This window comes from Eurosta solidaginis, chromosome 5 (genome assembly GCF_040869045.1).
Source record: "Eurosta solidaginis isolate ZX-2024a chromosome 5, ASM4086904v1, whole genome shotgun sequence".
Classification (NCBI taxonomy): Eukaryota; Metazoa; Arthropoda; class Insecta; order Diptera; family Tephritidae; genus Eurosta; species Eurosta solidaginis.
The window spans coordinates 129148880-129166268 of NC_090323.1; the positions used below are offsets into that span (position 1 = coordinate 129148880).

The 17389-nt window shown below is 40.9% G+C and overlaps 1 protein-coding gene and 1 pseudogene across 2 annotated transcripts in view; both read left to right on the top strand.

Annotated features, from left to right (window-relative positions):
* Window positions 1-4576: 4576 nt before the first annotated feature.
* Window positions 4577-17389, top strand: part of LOC137252732 (uncharacterized) — a 160470-nt gene continuing 147657 nt past the window's right edge. Inside the window, exons 1-3 of one of the 2 annotated variants that reach the window (XM_067788801.1) lie at window positions 4577-4742; window positions 6137-6322; window positions 6399-6613. The gene's annotated coding sequence lies outside the window, so the exon portion shown is untranslated. The remainder of the gene's footprint in view (window positions 4743-6136; window positions 6323-6398; window positions 6614-17389) is intronic. The other variant, XM_067788802.1, reaches the window with a different exon arrangement.
* LOC137254284 (uncharacterized) overlaps window positions 6078-17389 on the top strand; it is a 36340-nt pseudogene continuing 25028 nt past the window's right edge.

A 17389-nucleotide genomic window follows, 5' to 3' on the forward strand; every position in this document is an offset into this window, starting at 1 on the left:
ATGATCCCGAAATAGTTCCTAAGAAGTCCCGAAATGTCCCTGACGGGATCTCAAAAGGACCCCTAACTGACCCCGACGGGATCCCGGACAGATCCCGAAATCCATCCAGGAATGATCTTGGCCCAAAATGATCCCGAAATAGTTTCGGAAAATTACCCTTACGGGATCCCGGACGAATCCTGAAAACCATGCTTAAATGATCCCGAAAAAGTCCAGAGATGACCCCAACGGGATCCCAGACGGATCACGAAAACCATCCAGAAATGATGGCGGAAGGGCCCCAAATGATCCCGAAAAAGTCCCTAAATGACCCCGACTGGATCCCGGACGGATACCGAAAACCATCCAGAAATGATGCCGCTAGGTACCACAAATGATCCCGAAATGACCCCGTCGCGATCTCGCACGGATCCCGAAAACTATCCAAAAATGATGCCGAAAAGGTCCTCAAATGATCCCCTAATGGTCCCGACATGACCTTGACGGGATCCCGGACGTACCCCGAGAACCATCCAGAAATGATGCCGAAAGGGTCCCCAAATGATCCCGTATTAGTCGAGAAAAAGTCCCGAAATGACCCCGACGGATTAGATTAGAAATTTGATTAGATATTAAATAAGCTTAGATATTAGATTAAGATTAAGATGTATTTAAAAGATATTTAAAAGACCCTATACGAGTAGACAATATCTTTGCTAACGTGGTTAGTCGTCGAAACACTTGATAATATTTAGAACAGGGGTAGAGATAAAATTTTTATTTTCCGGTGGGATTTACAGTATTTACACAGAAACTTTTCTGTTTTGGCGGCCACATGAAAATTTTCAACTTTACTATTGTATAATAATAAAAGTAGAAAATGAAATTTCAAACTTACCAGAACTTCACAAAAATGGTATAAAATGCAGTAAATTGGCAAAAAAAATCAAAAACGGTTTTACGACGCTCTAATGAACGATGTATCGAGCTGGAAAAAACAGAAATTAGTTTTATATTTATAAAAGTAGAAAATGAAGTTTCAAACTTAGCAAAACTTCACAAAAATGGTATAAAATGCAGTAAATTGGCAAAAAAATAAAAAACTGTTTACGAAGCTCTAATGAACGATGTATCGAGATGAAAAAACAGAAATTAGTTTTATATTTATAAAAGTAGAAAATGAAATTTCAAACTTACCAAAACTTCACAAAAATGGTATAAAATCCCTGTAAATTGGTAACGAAATGAACAATGATTTACGACGCTCCAATGAACGATGTATCGAGCTGGAAAAAAAACAGAAACTAGTTTTATATTTATAAAAATGTGGTAAAAGTCTAGTTGAGGGGTCGACTGCTAATACGCGTCCAAAAATATCGAGTGAGGTGTCAAACGACGTGTCTTGACATCAGTATTAATAATCCGAAGGCGGAAAATAAAAATTTTTACTCGTTCAAAAGATATTAACGAAAAACCGAAAAAATACCCGCGGGTACCTCCGGGTAATGGTCTAGTTGAGGGGTCGACTGCTAATATGCTACCAAAAATATCGAGTGAGGTCTCAAACGACGTGTCTTGACATCAGTATTAATAATCCGAAGGCGGAGAATAAAAATTTTAACTCGTTCAAAAGATATTAACGAAAAACCGAAAAAAGACCCGTGGGTACCTCCGAAACCGGGGGTGGGATCCATAGTATTTTTGCGCAGAACACCTTTCTGCGTTGGCGGCCTTCGGCCGCGCTTATAAAAAATAACCCTAGGCTACGCAATGCCAAGTCCGGGTGTGTGGTATAACCGTGGGTACCGCCACGGTGATGCACAATTTTTTTGGTGGGTACAAACACAACAACAACTACATGAAAATCGCCAACTTTAACTGCAAAATCTCCGGACATAGGTAAAATTTTTCTTTTCCGCCATCGGGTTATCGTTTTCCAGATTAATACGCGTCTTTTGACACCTCCCTCGATATTTTTGGTAGCGTATTAGCGGTCGACCCCTCAACTAGACAATTACCAAAAATATTCTTAGAACTTACCATGCAGTCGTTGCGATGATTTAATTCAAATTAATAGTACAAAGCTGTTAAAAGGCAACTTGACACTCCAAATTGAATACAAGCTGTCAACGAATGATGACCAAAGCATAGACGAGAAAACTCACCACTAACTAGTTTTTTTACGTAAAAATTGCTTAGCAAAATGGTGAGCAAAGTGGTTAACGTTAACCACGAAGGAGTCATTTCTTAAGGTAAGCCCATTACGCTGAACGACATGTAGCAGCAGCGGCGCTTTACAGTACGACATATTTTGGTAATTCACATTAAAGGCTTGATTTCCTAGGAAAGCGGTACCGCTTTCTTGTAAAGTCAGGTTAACGTAATTATTCTTTGTCAAATTATATCCGTCATTATTTTTGACTGTCCAATATTGTTTATGTTTATAAAAGTCAACATATCTTAATGCACTTCACCGTGTTATATTTATGGAAAACTCGCGCCGGTGATCGCGGAAACCACTTCAAGAATTTTTATGAAATAGGCTACTCTATAATTTGTATCTCAATCCGAGAATCAACTAGGGGCCGACCTATACGAAATAATCAATTTATTTGCAGTCTATTCTTGGATTGGGTATTCCTATACATAGCTGATTTGACATTGTAGAGCCACTCATGCTTTCGCACAAAATCAATAAGTGCCTCGTCCTCTTCGTTTCTCCTTGTTTCCATTTCCATTTTCTAATCTGTTAATTAAAGATTAATAAGTATTCACGTACTTAAATATACTCCCTGCATTCCAATGAAGAGTATCTCGATAAAAATTTAATATGCAAATGCAATAATAATCACATTGTTGTTGCATTTGTATGTTAAATTTCTATCGGGATCTGGATCACTGTTCATTAGAACCCGAGGATTACTTTATGAAGCCTTACCTTTTATGGCAATAGTTCCAAAGTCCAGTAAATAAAAAAAAAAAAATTATGTTTTTGAAAATCAAAATGACTTGAGTTATCAATCACATTCAAAAATCATTAAACGGAACTTATCTGACAGTTTTCAAATCAACTTAAGTCTGCCAAGCATCATTGTGGATTAGACAAGTGTGATAACTTCTGCATAGACGTCAAAATTACAAATAGAACCGATCAGCTGATTTTTAATTAACTATCATGGTCTCATTCTGCATCTCTTTCTATCACCCGCTGAAGATATGCGCCGCCATATTGAACATGCTGTTAAAATCACTAAAAGGTAGCCATCTTGATCACCCTGTCAGGGAGTTTACGGATAGGATATCATACTTGTTTTATCCACAATGCCAAGCATGACAGTTCTCAAATCAACTAAGTCTGCCAAGTATGCTACGAGTACCCATATATATTTGGTAATGAAATACCAAGTGAAGTATTTCTATCCTTATGTGACAGTTGAGTAAGAGGCGCTGAGCTCTAGGTAATGATGAAATACCATCATAGGTATAAAACCCATTTTTCGGAATAAATAAAACAAACGTGTAATTTATGTAACTTATATAATTTAAGCGGTAAAGATGGGTTTGATGGTGAATGAGGACAAAACGAAGTACCTGCTGTCATCGAGCAAAGAGTCAGCGCATATGCGCCTTGGCAACCACGCTACTGTTGGCAGCCATAATTTCGAAATAGTAAAAGACTTCGTTTATTTGGGAACCAGCATCAACATTAGCAACAACATCAGCACTGAAATCCAGCGAAGAATCAATCTTGCCAATAAGTGCTACTTTGGACTAGGTAGGCAATTGAAAAGTAAAGTCCTCTCTCGGCGAACGAAAATCATACTCTACAAGTCACTTATCGTACCCGTCCTGCTATATGGGGCAGAAGCATGGACCATGACAACAGCAGATGAAGCGGCTTTGGGAGTGTTCGAGAGAAAAGTTCTTCGAAAGATTTATGGACCTCTACGCGTTGGCGATGGCGAGTACCGAAGAAGATTTAATGATGAGCTGTACGAGCTATACGCAGACATCAACATAGTCCAGCGAATTAAAACGCAGCGGCTGCGCTGGCTAGGCCATGTTATGCGAATGAAAGATGATGCTCCGGCCAAGAAAGTGTTTCTATCGGAACCCGCCTATGGAAGCAGAGGTAGAGGGCGGCCCCCACTCCGTTGGAAGGACCAGGTGGAAAACGATTTAAACTCCCTTGGTGTGACCAATTGGCGCCGGTTGGCGGAGCGAAGGAGCGACTGGCGCGCCTTGTTGGACGGCCATAACCGTTTAGACGGTTAAGCGCCAATTAAGTAAGTAAGTAAGTATATAATTTAGTGTGGTTTTATAGTGGTTGACAATAATTTATTGAAATAAAATTTTTTTCTTGAGAATGTTAAAAATACATGTTTTCAGCATTACTTTTCGATCTTGCGTTGCCTTTTCAATATTTCTCGTGATCCTTTAGTAGTTTTACGTAAAAATAACAAAAACCGGAATAACGATGGCGAGTGTAGACATGAGGTAAGATTCCGTGGTATAGGTATTTGTGGAACTTGTTTTTAAAGCGCATAGTGTAGGCGGGGTGTAATAAATGGAACTAAAAGTAGAATCCAGTGGCAAAGTTGGCAGTTTTTCATCGCAAATATTTTGGTGGAACATAAATTTATTGTGCTATAAAACAAAGAAAATAATAAAAAAAAACCATTTTGGTTGAATGTTTTGATAAAAAAAAGAGAAAACATGTTAATAAAATGATTAAAAGTGGTGAAGTGAGTGATCAGTGCGCAGTGAGTGTTTAAGTTGGGTTTAAAGATAGGGCATTTTTGGGGGAGTTTTTCGCAAATATCTCGAGAAGTATCGGAGATAGAGATTTTCCGCCACCGAATTCGAGATCCTGGGGCCGAAACGCGTCTCTGGGTACCACTCTCGAATTTTTGCGTCGCGTATTAGGAGTCGACCCCTCAACTAGACTATTACCAGAAAAAATTCTTCAATTAGAATCCTACTTAGCTGCTCAAACGTCACAGGCCACAATAACCGAAGATAATGCAATTTTGATGTCGCAGTTGATACTTATGGATCCAATGGGGCCGGTTTGCAAAATCCCAAACAATTTTTTAGAGCAAGTAAAGAGTATCAACAGGAGCTTGAAACTTGCGTTATCTTTGATGTAGATGCCGGCGTCCAGACTTGCTTCTTGATATAATTCAGCGGCAAGGCACAACTAAATCAATGCCCTGGCGTTCTGACTTGGTACATAGCAGTGAAGGTGACTTTAGTCGGTAGTAGCGCAGTTTAGGGGCCCCACTCTGAAGTTGGGCCAAGATTTTTGAGTGAGCTATCAAAAGACGCGTATTAATCTCGAGAACAATAATCCGAAGGCGGAAAAGAAAAATTTTATCTCTGTCCGGAGATATTTGCAGTTGAAGTTGGCGATTTTGATGTGGTTGTCGTTGTGTTTGTACCCACAAAAAAAATTGTGCATCACCGTGGCGGTAGCCACGGTTATACCACACACCCGGACTTGGCATGGCGTAGCCCAGGGTTATTTTTTATAAGCGCGGCCAAAGGCCGCCAACGCAGAAAGGTGTTCTGCGCAAAAATACTATGGATCCCACCCCCGGTTTCGGAAGTACCCGCGGGTCTTTTTTCGGTTTTTCGTTAATATCTTTTGAACGAATAAAAAAAGTTAAATTCCGCTTTCGGATTCTCGATCTAGACGTGAATACGCGTCTTTTGATACCTCACTCAAACAAAAAGGCCCTGTTTTAGGGTGGCCCCTAAACTGCACAATTACCCGCAAAAATACTATGGATCCCACCCCTGGTTGGTTTCGGAAGTACCCGCGGGTCTTTTTTCGGTTTTTCGTTAATATCTTTTGAACGGGTAAAAAAAGTTAACTTCCGCTTTCGGACTCTTGATCTAGATGTGAATACGCGTCTTTTGATGCCTCACTCAAAAAGAAAGGCCCAATTTTAGGATGGGGCCCCTAAACTGCACAATTACCCTTTAGCCATCTGCCTGTGCAATGCTTGTGCGAGTTTTTGTTGTTTAACGCCAATCTAACCAGCGAAGACAATACTAGGGACATGGAACTGGTATCTTACTTGAGAAACCTTATAATGGAAGAGCATTCTCAAAAGAAAACCGTTTGTGAAATTTTGGATTATATATTTCGTAGATTATCTTCAACGGTTAAGGAATCTCGAAACGTTGCCAGTCCAAACAAACATATGACGCGTCATAAACCCGCAGTGAGCAAGACACCAAGGATTTACGGCACAGTAGTCGTTTTCAAAACACGGAATCGCAACCAAATCAGGACGATGAAAAGGACACTAAGAGTATAGATGGATATACTTCTGAGGTGTGTAAAAAAGTATAAACCCCAATTTTTATTGACGAAACATATATCTTTGTACATATGTCTATATTTCGTTTAGTAACCTGTCGAGATAGCTTTCAACCAAAGCTGACCGGTATTCGCAAACCTCTGGAGCTCGTACTGCTAGGGCTGGACGGTTGGTCACAACCAGGTTCTAGTCTGCTTAAGGGCATGCCTTGAACTGTGATCACCCACACCTTATGGTGAAATGTTTTGAGCGGTTATATCTACTGTCGCGGCGACGGAAGCGAAGTCGACCTCTGGTCAAATGGCGTGAGTGAAACATTCTATACGAATTTTGCTAAATTTTCGAAATAGCCCGTGGGCTGGCTGGAAGATTGCCTCTGCACACTGAGCCACGATATCATTTTCGGATAACCTCATCTAAATAGCCTGGTCAGTCCGCACACGAGTCGATCGATCTTCCAGTCAACCGACGTTAGTAGCGGTACATAAATTATAAGTTGATCTATTGTCTCATATGTAGATCTATTATTTGCCATCAGGGAATTATCTTTCATAAGAAAAACTGTGAATTTTTGGTTTTTTGTGTGCGAGATAGAGTCTTACATTCATGTTGAATACATTGACCTATCGCCTCAAATCTGGTAGGGACACATTCTATATACATATACAGTCGGGATGTAGGTTTCAGTAATCATACGAAAGGTGACGGTAAAGCTTTCTGCGACTGTTGCATTGGAAGTTGAGTGAGAAAACTTTGAAATGCTTAGAGGTCCGAATATTCCAAATAAGTATGCATGCACATAATATTCCAAAGATAAAACGATTCCACAGATTCTTAAATGGAGACGTAGGCTCCGAACATACGGAGCGAGTAAGTTCACGTACTCAATAAATACAGGTCGTTATGGCATCTCCATTGTTTTTTAAAGACATTTTTTATGCGAATTGCTTTGCTGGTCCAGTTGATGTGGAGCGATGAATTTTGAATTAGGTTTCGGATGTGTATATGTGTCCGTACCTTTCATACAATTACTTGTGTTCATCCACACTAATAGATCATAGCATAGTTAGTAAATTCACCATCAAATTAAGAAATGTTCGAAGCAATTAATGCAGTTCAGTACTTGTCAGCTATTCGTAAACTGAATGCTTTGTATACTAAATTCTGTTGGCCTCGTGTCTTTGGCCGAGGGCGTTTAGGTTCTGTGGCAGATGGTAGCTCTGCGGTAGGGTTCTGTTGGCCTCGTTCGGGGTGAACGAAAGCTGGGTTAGGCGGGTTTTTGGCCTCGTTCTGGGTGAACGAGAGCTGGGTTACGCGGTTTGTTATAATGGGTGGGAGTTACAAGTCTCCCTCACCCTCACTGGAGGGTGGTAGTAGGGCCAATTTCGTGATTGGTCTGGTGGTTTGTCCCCTTGCCGTATCCAGTTCGACGACTCGAACTCGGTTATCGGGGCCATAATGAAGGGTGGCTATCCGACCTAGTCTCAATTCGTTGGGGGGCAGATTATCCTCCTTAATGATGACTAGATCTCCCTGTTTAAGGTTTGATTGTGGATGCTTCCACTTAACGCGCTTCTGCAATTCGGTGAGATACTCCGTTTTCCACCGTTTGCAGAAGGTTTGATGCAGCGCCTTAAGTTTTTCCCATCGATTGACGAGTGAAGCGCGACTCTCGCTGACGTCAATCTCGGGTGGCGCTCTTGACTCCCGCTTCCCACTGACCGCCCATATGAAGAACAGCAGTTGGAATGAAAAGCCATTTGAGGGTTTAGTGGGAATATTTAGAGAGGATTTTGTCGAGCGCATCAACGAGGAATGCCTTGAGCGTTGTCGGAATAGAGATTTTTCGGACATACTCGTCTGGCGACAAACCGACTAAACGCTGCTAGAAACGCGGCGGTGCTGAGGTTGCTAGTCGCCTCTAAGTGGATCGCCTTAGTCGCAAAGCAAACGAATAGGCAGACGTAACCCTTGGACATGCGGCATCCTCGTCCGCTGTAAGACTTGATGTCAAAAAATCCACCCCACATTAAAGGTAGTGCCCGACTAAAGGTAGTGCGTTCCGCAGGGAGGATTCCCATGAGTTGCGTCGGGGAACGTTTGCGGAATAGCGTACAGGCCTTGCAGTTGTGAATGATGGATCGGATCATGTTTTTGACCCGAGGTATCCAATACTGCGTGCGTAGGAGCCGCAGCATTAGTTGGTTTCCGCCATGTAGGGAAATGGTGTGGACAAACTGGACTAGGAGACGGGTGAGTCGGCAGGCGTAAGGAGGATTATCGGGTGACGCTCGTCGACCCCCCACCCGAAGGACATTATTTTCATCGATAAAGGGATCTAGAGAGAGGATCTCGCTTTTGGCCGCGATGGGTTTCCTAGTTCTCAGAGCGTTCATTTTCTCGGCATAGTAGTTAGTTTGGGATATCCTTATGAGACGGCTCGTCGTAGCCTTGATTTCGTCAGGCGAAATCTGGTGCGGCTCTGCTTTAAAGGACGCCTTAGTTTTTGGATGAGTTCGATTCAAGAATCTTATAATGTAGGAGATTACCCGCAACGCCCTTGATAGATCGGAAAACCGATCAAGAATATCCTCGCTATTGTTGATGTTTGTTGTTACATGCACTTGTACTCGTTTTTCTTCGATGTTTGTGTGATACTCCCGTTCGCCTTGAGATGGCCATTTCGCTTTGCCTTCTTGCAGCCAAGAAGGTTCCTGCCACCACAAAGAGTTGTCGACTAGGTCCCTGGCTGGAAGTCCTCTGCTGGCTAAGTCCGCTGGATTTGATGCGGGCTCGACATGATGCCATGCTTTCGTTCCTACCTTCTCCACGACTTTTGTCACCCTGTGAGCTACAAATGTTGACCAGGAACACGGGGGTTTTCGAATCCATGCTATGACGATGGTCGAATCTGTCCATAGGTGAATGTTAAATGTGCCTAAGTTCAGGTTCTCCATCACAGTTTACAAAGTCTCAGGCAGCAAGACGGCACCGCATAACTCCAATCTTGGTAGTGAAATTGTTTTTACTGGTGCCACCCTCGTTTTTGCCATGAGTAGACTAACGTAGATCCTATCGTTGATCTTAGTTCGCACGTAAACCGTAGCCGCGTAGGCTTTTTCGGACGCGTCACAGAAGCCGTGAATTTCTATATCGTTGGTTGGGGTGAAGTGCACCCATCGAGGTATACGAATCTGGTTAATGGCGGGGTACTCCTGCATAAAGGTTTGCCACCGATCTAAAGTGATTGAGCATACCGGTTCATCCCAGTCCGTCCCCTCCAGCCTAATGTTCTGCATTAATATCTTGGCTACGATGATAACTGGGGCGAGCCAGACTAAAGGGTCGAAGAGTTTAGCGATGGCAGATAAGATCACCCTCTTTGTTAAGATCTCCTGGTTTTCGATTGGTTTCGCTGTGAAATAAAAGTAGTCGGAATGCGCGTTCCAACGGATGCCTAGGGTTTTTGCCATGCTCGCGTCCTAGAACTCCAGAAAGTCTTCCGTCAGCCTGTGAGGTTTGGGTATTCCCTGTAGTATCCTACTGCAATTAGAGGTCCATTTTCGCAGAGGGAATCCTGCTGACTTTAATGCAGCTGTGCCAGGACGTCATCGACGTACATGCTATTTCGCAAGATGTGCAATGCGATCGGCAGTGACGGTTCCACGTCATCTGCAAGTTGATGTAGGGTTCTGATCGCGAGACAGGGGGCACAGTTGACCCCAAAGGTTACCGTGTTGAGTTCGTAAATACTGATAGGGTCACCTGCTTTGAGACGAAAAACTATTCTTTGGTATTGGGTTTGGTTTTCTTTTATCCAGATCTGCTTGTACATCTTCTCAATGCCGCTGTTGAAGACGTACTTGTAGAATTGGATGTCGGGCACGACGCGTTGAATACGACCCTTACTTTAGTCGTTGTGCTTTCTTCTTTGATCACCGCATGATGCGATAAGAAATAGCAATCAGTTGATTGTGGTGGTACTACGGTGTGCACCTTAGACATGTGCCCTAACGTGACGTATTCTGTCAGTACCCTATTGTATTCCGTCTGTATAGCCGGTGTCTTGGCTAGGCGTGTCTCGTTTCGATAGAACTGAGAGCAGACACTCTTAAGAAATGGGCCCAAACAGAGGGTTTTTGGTAAGTCTTATTTGAATGGAAGGGCGACAGTATATCTTCCATCTGAATTCCTTTCCGTCGTGTTTTTATATAGTGTCTCGCAATAGGCATTATCTTCAGTCAGGGCCTTTTTTGTAGGTACGTTTTCAAGTTCCCAGAAAGCGGTTAGTTGCTTATCTAAGCTAATTTCGTTAAAAAAGGATACCCGTGTATTGGTTGGGTGAGGTGCATCTGCACGCCCGGTTAAAATCCAACCGAAGACGGTTTCTTGGGCGAGAAGCGTATTTAGAACGTTCTTCCGTATACCGTTAAGTATTATCTGGGGATAAATGTCGCCTCCAAGTATGAGGTCGACTGTTTCATTTATGAAGAACCTCTTATCTGCCAGAATGAGATCAGGGAATGCTTGCGGAGTCGTTGCGCTAACTTGGCAAGTGGGGAGGTCCCCTGTTAATTGAGGCAGGACTAGGGCCACTGTATTGATGCTTACTATGTATTGTTGTTTTTGCAGATTTTTGTTTATACTTACGGTGTTTTAAATTGTTTATATTTTCATATTTATTTGACTTCTACGCTTTCTTTTTTTCGTACATCTTGTTAGTCAGCAAAACATATTCAATCGTGTAAGTGGTATTATGTTTAGGGTGAAAAATTTTTTACATGTTAACTAATTGTTGTTTTTGTCCACAGTTCCTGAAGATGATCTCAGAATGAGATCGAAATATCGACCAAATAAAATTAGAAATACAAACATTTAAACTGTGTTTCAATTTTTTAAACTGCCTCGAGCTCATCAAAATTAATAAATTATAATATTTGAAGGCAAATAAAAATATCTTTAAAATAAATTATAAAATTAAAAAAAATGCTTCAAATAAATGTTTTCATACATTTAAAAAAAAAGCAATACGGGCCATCCCCGATTAAATCATACAAACAGACAAAATTGGTTAATTCGTTGTAGTTCTATAAATAGAACAAAAACAGCAACAAATCAAAAGTTTCTTTGAAAACCGCCGTACTAACAAGCAAAGCTTTAACACATAATTGCATACGAAGTATGCAATGTGTAAAATATTAAAATATGCAAAAAGAAGGCAATTGGGAAAAACTTTACAACAACTAAGGCATGACGTAGCTGAATGCGTTTGTAACCATTTCAACTATCGTAGGAGTGCGGGTTCGACTCCCACTCCCGGGAGAAAAGGCTTTGAAGAGATTTACAAGGTATAATCGAAACAGCTGTCGCCTTGTTCGTCCTGAAGTCACGTTGTTTAAATTTTTCCCAAATTATTAAATAAATTTAAAAAAATATATATTTTTTTGGTACAAAAGAAAATTTAACACAAACCCACTCATACCTGTCCCTAGTGCTCCCAGCCGCAATGCAAGGGGGTCTTAGGGGCCCACCTCCGAGACTGGTTGGGGCCACTAGGGTCAGCTCCAGACACACCGGTTTAGTCCCAGCACACCCAGTCGCAACACAAGGCGGGGGTGTTGGGGCCTCCCGTCCACTCAAACTGGATACCCCTCCTTCCTCCGCCGCAATGGATGGAGCGGTTCCAAAAGCCACTCCCCAGACTGGTGGGACAGGAAAGGGTGCCGCTTTGAATTCCAGCTCAACCCGTCACAATCCAGGTGGTATTCTGTGCTACCACCTGGGACGTGGGATGAGCTGGGGTCCTTACAAAACACACACACCATTCATACTAAACGAACACAAATTCGGCATGAGAAAAAGTTATGAAAATTTAAACGTTACAAAAAAAAATTAACATCTAATTAGCGGACACATATTATAAACCAGAGCCGACTAACGGACAACATCCGGGAAAACAAAAACCCCAAATCTACAAAAGACTAAGTGCGTGCAGCACTGCCTCTTCGGGTGAATACAAAGTCCGGAGGACACGACGTTCAGTCTCGTGGAACCCTCCGCTTGTGCCCCCGATGACCACTTCGGACAACGTGATCCGTCCAACCATCCCACCGCAACGCAGATGGCTGCTCCTGCGGCTGCTCACCTCGGACTGGTGGGATGGTCAACTACACAAGTCGACCCGGAATGACCTTCGCGACCAGCGCTTCAGGTGCCACATTGGGCGCCATCTGTTATGGATTCGCATCTACAATGGATCAGCAAGGAAGGCAGTCGGCATGATATTGTGGTGGCACAGTGGCACAGTGGCTAGTCATGTCGGCTGGGCTGAGTTCTTGCCAACCTTGCTGTCCTGCGCCATAAACAGAAAAAAGGTCATATCATGCCTTTAAAATGGTCGAATGCGCAGAACTCATTCAAAACGCTTAAAAATTTAAAAGAAAACGACATCCGGCCGAACCGGATGTCACGGACAGACCGTTAAAATATTCAAAATTTAAAATTAAAAAAAAAAAAAAATCTAAACGCAAAAAAAAAAAAACAAAATTAATCGAACCGGAATTGACCGGTTACCGAAACGTTCAAAATCCAAAAAAAAGCTGGAAAGGGAGAAAAAGAAGAAAGGGCCGAATATACATAGGGGGCGCCGCGGGTGTTGTTGCGACGCCCGGTGCTATTCCCACCCTCAAAACCATGGCCACCGACGCACCTATATTTCGGTGGCCCCTTACCTGAAATGCTTAAGTGCCTTCTAAATAAATGAGGAAGTCAGCATTCCCATTTTAAATTAGAAATTTATTTAAAATTCATTATATAAACTTAGTTGCAAATACTAGTGATATGATACTAAGGCTTAACTGAAGTATACTAAGGAGAACCCCAAGGCATTAAAAACTCTTTTCAAAGGTTAGACAACACACAAGTTAAAAAAAAACGGTCACACTAATTCTAAAACTAGATTAGTTAGGATACGTTGCCTACTGATTTATATGGCAGTCCTTTTATTTTCTAATCTTATCCCTATCCTACCTTTATTATTTATTTTATTTTATCTATGGTAGTTTAGGTTTTGTTGAATATTTGGTTCCATGTTATTGTATTCTATTTTAATTCCTTTTATTTTACCTTTTATTTCATGTTATTTAGTTTAACATTAATGTTAATTTTATATATGGTAGTTTATGTTTTGTTGAATATTTAGCTCAATTTTATTGTATTTTATTCTATTTCGTTTTATTTTACCGTTTACTTCATGTTATCTGGTTTAACATTAATTGTAATCTATATATCTTTCCTCCTCTTTTCTCTTTTTTTTTTCTTTAAATAACTTTTTCTGTGTATTTTAAAGAAAGTTTTCGGCTGTTTTGCAAATTTTACAATATTTTTAATTGTAGTACTATATAAATTGTAATATGTATTTTTGTGAGCGTAATTTGTTGAAATATTAGGTTCGAAATTATTTGCTTCATAGTACATAGAGTACCAACATGTTGTTGCTTCGTACGACGCTTGAAAATTGGATCTTAAATACAAGCGCGCAATACGGCAAACAACAATATTCGAATACTATTTATTATCAAGCCAACATTATATAAACGCACGCAAGTCATTTTCTGTCAAAAATGTCTCATGCACATACAACTTATATGAGAGCAACTCAAATTGAATTTGCTGCGTGAAAACCTAACTCGATTTCAAATTTTTGTTCTGCGTGACATTTAGATTTGACGTTTGCACACATGCTTTACATTGTCGCAACGCATGCTTATTTGGGTTAGGGCAAAAAACGCCGGTTGTTTGCGTGCGCTAAAAAAACGCAGTGCGGTTTTATTAGGTTGGCTTGTATATTAGTAAAATAGTTTTCGAATTTCTTACACCATTTTTTCACATTTAAGTACATTTTTTCCACCATGCATGTATATAAACTTCTTAACGATTTTCAGAAATGGTTTATGTATAAATATGTATGTAACCCTAGAGTGTTGGTTTTTATGAAGTTAGATATCATATGTAAGATAGTCATAACATGTAGATACTAGTTAGGATGTGCTTAATGCGTAATCGTTTAAGTTTTTCTTCGCTAAATACACTTGTAGTTTATTTATTTGTTAGGCAATACATACAGTTATAAAAATCGAAGATCTCTGTTTTTTATACTAAGTATGTATTTATTTATATGAATGAACGTTATTTATTGAAGCATATATTTTAAATAGACATATTTATCAACGCTGAACAATTCAGTAAAGCTGTTAGGTATCGTAACAGGCTTAGTTTTTGAAGAAATGGAAATTTAAATTATTTTGCTCATTTAAAGAAGCATGAGAAGTTAGCAGCTGTGTCAAATATGATTATATACACAAATTTTCTTATTTTATAATTTCGTCGGCTAACTATTAATAAGTTAATGCAAAAACTTGCTCAAATGTATGTTCAAAAAGCGCTAGTAGCGCGCGAAATGTTTTACAATTTAAATTATGCCATTGCCAATTTCGAAATTAACCTAGAAATGTTTTTCAAAATTTCGAACTTACGAAACTAGGTTCGTACATCCAAAATTTGGAACTCTAATATGTAAACAACTATTCAAATAATTTTAAACTTTCTAATATTAGGTTTGAAAATTCGAAATTAGGTTCGAAATAATAAAAAAAAATCCATTTCCTTATTCTGAAGTCTTAATGCCATATTAGATAAGAATATAACATAGTACGAACAAAAGTTATAATATTACTGATTTGTCCGTAGTACGGAACGAACTTACCCATTAGATGTTGTTCTCGTTGTCGTAGCCGGTACTGCAGGAGGATGTTTAGGTGTGCCTCTGCCTTTTAATTGTCACGGCCGAGGCTGCAGGAGGCAGTTTAGGTGGGCCTCTGCCTTTTAATTGTCACTGTTGATGCTGTAGGAGGCCGTTTAGGTGCACCTCTGCCTTATGATGTCACTATTGGTGGTGCAGAAGGCCGCTTAGGTGGGCCTCTGCCATTTATTTGTCACTATTGGTGGTGCAGGAGGCCATTTAGGTGGGCCTCTGCCTTTTAATTGTCACTGCCGATGCTGCAGGAGGCCGTTTAGGTGGGCCTCTACCTTTTATTTGTCACTGTTGGTGGTGCAGGAGGCCGTTTAGGTGGACCTCTGCCTTTTTGTGGACACTGTTGGTATTGCAGGAGGCCGTTTAGATGGACCTCTCCCTTGTAGTTGTCACTGTTGATGCTGCAGGAGGCCGTTTAGGCGGGCCTCTGCCTTTTATTTGTCACTGTTGTTGGTGCAGGAGGCCGTTTAGATGGGCGTCTGCCTTATGATGTCACTATTGGTGGTGCAGGAGGCCGTTTAGGTGGGCCTCTGCCTTATAATGTCACTGCCGATGCTGCAGGAGGCCGTTTGGGTGGGCCTCTGCCTTATGATGTCACTGCTGGTTCTGCAGGAGGCCATGCAGGTGGGCCTCTGCCTTTTATTTGTCACTATTGGTGGTGCAGGAGGCCGTTTAGCTGGGCCTCTGCCATTTAGTTGTCACTGTTGATGCTGCAGGAGGCCGTTTAGGTGGGCCTCTGCCTTTTAGTTGTCACTGTTGATGTTGCAGGAGGCCGTTAAGTGGGCCTCTGCCCTTTATTTGACACTGTTGTGGTTGCAGGAGGCCGTTTAGATGGGCATCTGCCTTTTTATTGACACTGTTGTGGTTGCAGGAGGCCTTTTAGATGGGCATCTCCCTTTTTGTTGACACTGTTATGGTTGCAGGAGGCCGTTTAGATGGGCCTCTGCCTTTTTATTGACACTGTTGTGTTGCAGGAGGCCTTTTAGATGGGCTTATGCCTTTTTATTGACACTGTTGTGGTTGCAGGAGTTCGTTTATATGGGCTTTTGCCTTTTTATTGACACTTTTGTGGTTGCAGGAGGCCTTTTAGATGGGTCTCTGCCTTTTTATTGACACTGTTGTGGTTGCAGGAGGCCTTTTAGATGGGCCTCTGCCTTTTGATGTCGCTATTCTGTTGTTGCACGGTGCGGCGCGCTGATGTTGTTCATGCGCGGTTGGGGTGTACATTTGATGGTGGTATCGGCGCGCGGTGTTGTGCTGTCGGCGGTGGTAGCGCGCGGTTTGGCTATGAAATAAGAAAGAATGCTGTTAATGTTTTATAAGCGATAAAAACGTACAACATATTACATGCATTATGTATTGCTTTATTTGGCAATTTGGATATAATCCGCTGTCGTTAAGAACAGGGCAGCTCAACCCCTATACACTTGCAGCACTTTTGTTTTGTTTTGCTCCGAATCATATGCACAGATACAAATTCATACTTTAATAAAAAAGTTTTTCATAGCGCTCGCATATGCCCTCACATATAGTTTTGAGTCGTATGAAAATGCTCGAATTTCTTATGACAGTGCCAAGAAAAGCACTTCCGTATGAAGCTTAGGCACTTGTGTAAGATTAAAAAAAATTTTTACACTCACAATTTGACAGCTAAAATGTATTCAAAAATAAATAGCACTGAAAAAATGGTAATTAAAATTGTTTCATAAATAAAATTATAATATTGATAATTAGAAAAATAGATAGCATAGCTGAAGTATATGGGGCATATGACCAAAGAATATAATCAAAACTGTGCCCAAAAGAAGAGGAGCCTCCTTGCACTGGTTATTTTTATGCATGGTCGAAAAACGTTAGTGAAATCTCTTCTTGCTTTAGCAACATTAAGTCGGTAGATCTAAAATTTAGCAAGCTTTTGAGAGATTTCTTGGGGCAAGCTTAATATAAATAAATATATAGTTTTACGCCGTTATGTGCGTTTAATTTCAATACTTCCGCCAACAGACCCTTGAGCGACTTTTAGGACCACGAATTAGGCTTATTATTGCCATGTTCTTACTTCCCAGTTTACAACAAAATTAATTAAAACTAATAATGGTCTAAACTTACTAATTTATTGGGTTTAGTTTAATAAAAAAAACGCACTTAATTGTTTTACCACTACCACTCACAATAAAAACTCACTTGGCGGATCAGTACAGCTGCCAACGATTGCAATTTTGCTAATGATTTCTACAAATGGCGCCTCCGCCGTCAATCGTTAAAACAA